The following is an 8510-nucleotide window of genomic DNA, read 5'->3' as shown; positions in this document are numbered from 1 at the left end:
CACAACACACACGGGCTAGTTAACGAAACGAAATGTAAAAAGAGAGGTTTTTTTTTCTGGTGTGTTCGATGGAGAAAACGTCATCGTCGTCGATTCGTCGAATACTTTTCAAGTTACCAATAACGGCCGCGTGACGAAACACGCTGCTGTTGCTCTCCTACCCCTCCCCCTCCTCCTCTATATTCAAGCTGCACCGAATGAACACTCCTCCTCGCGGCATAGTTAAGCTGTTAATTACTTCCTATGGTCCCGCATCATTCCTCTCATTAAGGGTATCATGACGTTCGAACATGGTAGAAGTCGGCCTTTAATGCCGATTAACGAACGTTTCGCTCTAATAACGGGAAATCGAGAAATTCGTTAAATAGGAAGCACGAAAGCGAATCGTGGAGATCCAATGACTATACACAATTCGTTCGATCACGCGTAAGAGCGTGCACCATACAGAACCCGATAAAGCTCGATTAAACGATATTTACGACTTCTCTCTATCGAGTCGAGTTACACCGGGAGAACTATATAACATTGGCTATCCAATCGAATATAGCCGCGCCTCCATGTCGTTGAAACATTTTCATTCGATAGATAAGGACGTTTCGAACGAACGAACGAACGACGATTACGAATCGACGAAATGTGTGTTGCACAATAAATGTAAGCGAGAAACAGAAACGAGCGTACCGAGAGAACCGCGGACAAACAGCAACAGCAGCGAACGCGAGAGAGCCGCTTTCGGTTATCCCGACCATGTATACACACGCTCTCGTCCATCTCGTACGAACTTCGTCCCGTTATATTCCCTTAACTATCACGGTCACCACACCATTTACTATCGACATCGTCATCACTGTGAATTCTTCTCTCCGTTCAACATCATCATCCTAACCTACTCCATTGTTCCTATGTACAACGCCTCTGTATATACATACATATACGTATATATATTCATCGTATCTACAAGGCGCAACTAACAACGATGCACACAAAAACTCTGCGCACTACTACTCGGTTGTTACGAGAGTCGGATGCACGTAGAACACATACATTTACCAGCGACGTGTCATAGGGAACGCGGCGAACGCGTCTCCCGGCGCAGCTGACCCCGAAAACAACGAGGTTTCCGCGATGAATAGAGGAGAAGAGAGTATCTCGCGTCTCGACAGACAGAGAAAGAAAGAGAGAGAGAGAGAGAGAGAGAAACGCGTCGCGGTTTGTAGACAGAATGAAAGACCATGGAACTGGACAGAAAAGGTTGGAGGAGAACGCATCAAGAGCGCACGGGACACCTCTCGGCTCGCGTGCTTGATCACAAATTTGTGTTGTAAACACGAGAGAGATGTGGGCCATCATCGATGACACAGAGCTGATGATGCGCCCCTGTACACGTTAGGCGGCGCGCGGCGAACCGCCACGGGTAGCGCGCACGCGCATGCGCACACGTACACTTGCGCAGGCGGTGGCGACTAATCGAGAATCTACGCGCACCTACACTCACGCACGCACGCCTGTTGCTCACGCACGTGCGTCACGCGTATTCGTATTCGTGTCACGCACACGTGTGCGCTACATTCTGGCTGTGACGCACACACGTCCTTAAAGCGTGGGTACATGTATGCGTTTGTAACGCGCGTGTACACGACGACTCCACTCCTCTCATGGCCACGCATTGCGTAATCAGCACCAGCGGCAGAGTCACGCCGAGGTACAAAACGAACGACAAAGCGGGGCAAATACCGCTGCGTTTCGAGAGCCTGAAATCCTCGCTCGTCCTCCCTGTCACTCTATCTCTCTCACTCTCTCTATTTCTCGAACTCGCTTATTCTCTCTGTCTTTCTCTCTCTCTCTCTCGTTCACTCGCTCACTTACTCACTCAGGTACGCGCCCCTTCCCCTCCCCCTGACAGGCTTGTGCCTTCTACCTTTTACTGTTTCGACGCTTCCGCGTATAGAGGATGCGGGTTCGTACACACATCACATGCACGGTTAAAGCTAAAAGGTGGTGTGTGCCTGTCTGTCTTCTCTACTAGGTATTCTGGGATCCATTAATAGCGTTTAAAGGCGCTAGTTTTTATCCTAGAATTATTCTAACCGTGGTCAGCCGAGAGATACGTAACGATAGAGAAACATTCCACTGAGTCATCGTTCAAGGATGTACGTGTCAGTCGACAAAATCGTTTCTGCAGGAATTCTGCGGCCCGTCACGCTGTGCACTGCCGCCGTCACACCGATAGATATTCTTTTTTTTGTTTTTTCCCTTTTTTGTTTTTCTCTCGTTCGCGCGTGAAACCAACTCGAGTCCGAGAGATAATGACACCACCACCACCACCACCATCGTCAGCCTCAAAACCAAACTCCGAACACCGTTGTTTCAACATTCTATCAAGTTTTCACCACGAATGCGGTTTTACTTTGGAAACTTTGTAGTGTGTGTGTATGACTGTGCACTTGTGTGTGTGTGTGTGTGTGAGAACGATCAAGGAAGCTCCGAGAAACGGAGCAAAAAGAAAACGACAGGCGGGAGAGAGAGCAAATAGGAACATCCGGAGGTGTTAGTCGGTCTAGAATAAGGGTTGCTTCATCGATCGACCGAATTTTAACAGTGGATCGAGGTCGAAGCCAACCGAGTGTGCAACGAACAAGCGGAATGACTAGATAAACGGATAAAGGGATAGGCATGATGCACAAAAGACGCAAAATTTCGTTCGAGACGACAAAAAAAAAGGAAGAAATCTGTCACGGCAATAAAAATTACACAGGAATCAAATGTAATAAAAAAAAAAAAGAAGAAAGATCCACAAAATGTGTCTTCTCGGCACATCCCCTCAGGCATCGATAATCAAAGACTCGGGGAAAAAAATGCACCGAGCGACTAGGTTGGGTTTACGATAATCAATATCGCTATCGACGAAATAAACGGCTCGAAGCGAATCGAGTCCCGGCAAACGTGAGAGCGAGAGGGAAGAGGGAGAGAGAGCAGGAGGAGGAGGAGGAGGAGAAGAAGGGCGGGAGGGAGGGAGGGAGAGATAGAGTTAGAGAGAGAGGACGATTTGGGGTAACCTTTCCGACGACCAGATTTTCCTCGCCGCGGTGGTGATATAATTCGAGAGTGTTTCAAATCGAGTGAGGCAAGTGTGCACTCGGATATCTGTCCCTTGTCGCACCTCCTCCCACTGGGGGAGTGCCAGGATGTGCTTGGAACGATGAACACGCTCACAGTTCACACATTCCCGAGCGCGCGCGCCCGCGTGTGAGCATGTGCATGAGGCACGCGTGCACGCGTGATAGTTTGTCGGCATCGAGGGACAGGTACGGCTCATTCCGTTAGGTATAGTGGAAGCACCAGGTACGAAGTTAACGGAGAATTTTGCGGCAAAGGGGAAGAGGGATTGGCTACCGAGGAACGTGTCCCACATTTTAGAGCCTTCGTGGAGAAATACTCGCAACATTTCTGATTCGTCGGTTGGTTCGTTCGCCAACGAACCGACACACCATACACACATCGGGGATATACGCGTTTTTTCGGCTTATTCGTGTTCGTACGAATGGAAAAAGTCACGCCCTTTTATTTTCCTTTCGGTATATTCGAAACGATTTGTTTTCCTTCGCCCTGGAGAGAGGAAATAATTAATTATCGTTATCGTGGAATACGTGGAGAATTGAAAAAAAGAGATGTGTTAAAAGAATAACGGCAGCCTCATTTACCATAAACATTTCGAAAGTATCGGCCTAATTCGAAAACTTATGAATGACGACGCTCGGTAGTTTATATAATTACACGTGTCGGTAATACAGAGAGGAATTTCCACAGTTCGAAATCGAACAATTAGAAAATAATAAAGAGTTTCAACTGTTTGGACGAATTGAAGAAACATCGTCAACCCTATAAGAATATCGTACACTCCGTCGTCACAGGATGCCGAGACGTTAAATCTCAGCTCTGAGAGCTTGCTCTTTTGCCCCTCTCAGACATGTGACCACCACAGACATCATTCAATGTACACAGACGAGTCTGAGCCTACTCTCACGCACTCACGCATGCACTCACAGACAGGTCGGCCATCTTTCTTTCTGTTAGCCTGCACCCTACCCCTCCGACCCGCCATTGCGCCCTCCTACACCTCCTCAACCTCGTACCTACCCCTCTCTGGCGCTCCTCGCCCTCACGACCACCACCCTTCCGCCGACACGACGACTGCCGACCTCGCTGCGCGCATTGGCGTCCACCCTACATTTTTTCACAGTCGAACGTTCTCGAGTCTCGAAACTTTTTCTAAACATCATCCTTCGTTCAAAGGTCCTCCGTGAATAGTTGGGAAAAAAACGTTGTTCACGGCACAATAAAAACACTTTACGACGAAGAAAATAAAAATTTATGACTTAAACCAGGCAACAGCAGCGATACTTACGAAAAAAAAGAGGAAAAAAAAAAAGAACAAGTGGCTACGTATGCATATCGAACTTGCACACGATTTTCTCGAATGCAACATTAAAACGCTCGACGATTAATTCAGTACTTTCTTAGTTTACTTTTAACGAACGCCTGTATGTTAATCAAACACAGTGTTCCCTTTTCTTTTTTTAAATCTCTCCTTTTTTTTTGTACGTCTGTATACATATATAAAAGTGGTCGACCCTGCAATGCGCTGCGAGGTTTTTCAGCGATTTCCTACGCAACGTTCCGTTCCCATAGAGCGATTAAATCTATGCACCGTTGCCGACCCTCCGTTAAACGCGATCGCCCCTCGATGCGCATTGCTACGACGATCACCCCTCTTGTTTTCACTAATTTTTTTCCAGTTCTCATAAAAAAAATTCGCTTCATTTCGAAGAATATAAAGCACGATGTGAAACAGTCTTGCGTTGAATTTGAAGGTTAACAATTAGCAGTTTTTAGTTTTATCAACGCCACGAATAATAGACCACTACGAAATTACGATTTACTTCGTGTCACTTTTTTCATTTACTTCAATATCTAACATTGATAAAATGCCATCTGAAAATAGATAAGATTGTTTAATTCGTGAATAGAAACGGTATCGGAACGGAAACTGCGATAGTGTGAGAAAAAAGAAAATCGTTCGACTGAATCGATAGCGGTCGATTTTGCAGGATTGATTAATAATTTGCTTGTAACTCGTTATTCAACGCGACCTCAGTTTTTCAAGCAAGCAGTCACGAGAAACGTGGCAACCTCGGTTGATGTACAGTGTCGTGCAAACGTATTACGTGCCTCCGCGATACTAGACGCAGGTGTAACTAGGGCGCGAAGCTGAACACCCATTTCGCGATATAGTTGCATGCTGTTATGAAAACAGGTGCTCGGTATACCCCGATTCCTGCTCTACAACGTCCACTTTAGACCAACCGCCTGGATCGTTGTTGACACACCATTCCCGGTGAATCATTCCAAGGATAAAGGAGATTCAGACAAAAGAACGACCAACAGAAATAAATCCTCCGAAACATTACTTGAGGAATTTGTTTTCGTGTAGTATCGTCAAATAAATAATCGATTTTCTCTAAATAACCTAATGTGTAACACGAGGAACAATAAAACACAAACACGCAGTTAAAAATGACATCATCAAATCGTGGTAATTAATAAATAAGGTTAAATACATTCTACCACAATTTCTACTGTTAACCATTTCTCTTCGGTTTGTCGGTTGGACGAAAAAATTAACGATACGAATAGAAAATTACTGCTCAATTAAAATATTTTACCATAATGTTACCGAAGGAATAACTTTACAATGGTTCTTCAAAAAACATATAGGACCCTCGAACAATTAACGAATTTATGAATGTCACACTATATCTATATGAAAATCAAAACTGCAACGAGTTGGCAAAAGTGCAAACTACTGTCGGAGTCCGACATTCTTGTAATGGATATATCCTGACGACCACGCAGTCGTAATCCACACACGTAATAAAAGGAACAACGGATGGGGAGTACAGGGAGAGGCAGCACGTTGCACAGTCATCACCGTTACACGAATGCGCAGGCGCACACCGTTTAGACAGCATACACGCTTTTCACCCATAAAATAAAAATTCATAACTCATACTGTTCTAACAAAGTAACCTTTAAACTTATTCCGTATCCGTAGCATCGACAACAATTTAAAACATATAAAAATAACGCAAAATCAAGCTTGACTATAAAATGTTACTTCTACTACTTTTGACCAATCACGAACAGTAATTAACAAGTTACTACCCACACGCAAGCGTTGTACGTCGTAGATATTTTATTCATTTTAAAACATACAACAAGTAAATTATTACCTCTCTTTGTAATCAGATTTGAAAAAATGCTCGTCTAATTGGAAAGAACGTATTATTTTGATCGTTTCTTATGTATGAAATGACTAACCTAACCCCCCTAGCAGAATAGCCTGTGAATCGTAATGGTAGAGACCTATATTATCGACCTACATCTAGACGCGCGGGAAGTTTGAATAAAGGAAGACCAAATTACAGTAGTCTATTCACCACGATGAATCAACAAATGATACTTGTCACACTAATAAATAAGCGAACTATTACCATCACAAAAGGTAATCCCTACGAACAAAGCTATTTAGTGGAACCCTCCCTATAGCATGCGTCCACCATCATCACCACTATAATCGACGCTTCAACCCCTCGCGGGTACCATGATAAAATCGTCACGCTACTTTAATCAAGAACCCGCAGGAAGTCCCATGTAAGTTCTCATCGAAACATACGTGGGTACGAATATGTGAGGTTCAGTACACAAGCTAACACTTATCGTTTGTGCGTAAATTATATCACCTTTTTCTTTTTCAAGCGGATTCGTGATTCGCAATATAGTTTTTAATTCGATATAATAATAATTAATGTTTTTCAAAAATTTCGAATGACTCGATTATCATATCCTAACTGTCAATCACGAAATTCTACCAATATACATAATTCTTTATCTTGATAACAAAAGGTAAGTACAGTGCATGTTCGTACATATAAAAAGATATATTTCTTGATAGCCACCAAAACATGTTTTTTTAAATATTTTTAACTTTAATATCATGAAAGAGAAAAAATTTCGAAAATATCGGAATGTACCAACACGTAGAAAACGAAAGCACTATTCAAAATGGAGTAGTCTAAAGCAGTAAAGCACCACGTGTCCAAACCACGTGGTTATTAGGTTATTTTACTTGGCGGGAGGTCGTTAGATGAACGCGTTTTTTACCAATCTGTTTTACATGACGTATTTGAAAATTACCATAAAAATTGCAATGTGTTGAAAAATGCAATAGTTCAAAGGGGACTAATTACTTATGCTCGTAAATTTTCGTTACGAGCTATGCCTACATTTGTAGTTTACGTTACAAACCAAAATGCCGAATAATTATACGACGTACAATTTTGTAAGCTAAGTTCAATCTTTGTTCAAGTATGCCTATATCTCAAAGATAACAACGAATCCCTGTTTGAGATAACTAGACTCGTCGACTAACGATAAATGTGCACTTTGAATTCTTACACGACATGCGGAGTGTACAAAATTTTTGAAAAAAAGAAAATATATCTACACGTATTTTCAAATTTACGAAATCAAATGTATCTACTTCGAGAAGGAAATTTTTTAACGAATCGTTCGTTGCAATTTTTCGCAAAAATACTAGACCTCTACGCTGAATCAAATGTAATAGAAAATCGTAAAATGATAAATACATTATTATGCACAACGCACGTATAATGCACTGATCAATGTGTATGTCACTATTTACTCCACTATCCACAAACTTGCTCAATTACGAAATCAATTCATTATAAACATTTTACACAACCGAGCAGTTTTCTTCTTCTTTATTATTATTGTTATTATTATTACTTTAATAGATCACTCCGATGCAACACAAGTTACATAATTTTCCACTACAATATAGGAATAAAAAGATTAATTAACGCGCGCGTGGTGACACTGGTAACCGAAAGGCACGTTCTGACACGTGCTCGAACTCGAGGCTGTGGCACTGATCTGATCTCGCGCGTTTGCAAAGACGAGTAAGGTATGTATACACAACTCACCTGTTATGGTTCGTGGTAACGATTGCAATGCGAGTCGAAGGCTACATTAGCCGAATAGGAAAATACGATACAGATGGGGGAAAATCACGAAGAGGAAGTCAACACGATCGACACCAACAATGATGCTCCCTCAAAAGGGAAGCAACTGCAGAGGCATACTGGGGAACTAGCGGCTCAATGAACACAACAAGGGGGAGGATGGTCGGCGGATGGACGAACGAACGACTCGACTCGAGTCGAGTCAGCCTCGACACCCCGGGGCGTATCGGCGCCTATGGGCAGCGCCATACCCGACCGCGACATAAGTTTGAGAGAGAAAGAGAGAGAAAAAGAGAGACAGGCTGTGTATGTGTGTGACAGAGGGAGAGAGAGAGAGAAAGAGAGGGAGGGAGGAAGAGAGATAGGAAGAAAGAGACGGAGCATACGAGGAAGACAGAGTGATTCCGA

At 43.3% G+C, this 8510-nt stretch overlaps 1 protein-coding gene across 10 annotated transcripts in view; it reads right to left on the bottom strand.

Annotated features, from left to right (window-relative positions):
• LOC108577524 (protein tramtrack, alpha isoform) overlaps positions 1-8510 on the bottom strand; it is a 46613-nt gene that overhangs the window by 22472 nt on the left and 15631 nt on the right. Inside the window, exon 1 of one of the 10 annotated variants that reach the window (XM_017940687.1) lies at positions 8064-8317. The exons of 4 other annotated variants lie outside the window; for them this stretch is intronic. The gene's annotated coding sequence lies outside the window, so the exon portion shown is untranslated. Of the gene's footprint in view, positions 1-681; positions 730-1044; positions 1095-4137; positions 4213-7725; positions 7800-7866; positions 7890-8063; positions 8318-8510 lie in introns of those variants that run through there. 5 more of the 10 variants (XM_017940695.1, XM_017940692.1, XM_017940693.1 and 2 more) reach the window with 5 other exon arrangements.

This window comes from Habropoda laboriosa, unplaced genomic scaffold (assembly GCF_001263275.1).
Source record: "Habropoda laboriosa isolate 0110345459 unplaced genomic scaffold, ASM126327v1 scaffold804, whole genome shotgun sequence".
Classification (NCBI taxonomy): Eukaryota; Metazoa; Arthropoda; class Insecta; order Hymenoptera; family Apidae; genus Habropoda; species Habropoda laboriosa.
This window is presented reverse-complemented; position numbering and strand designations above follow the sequence as displayed.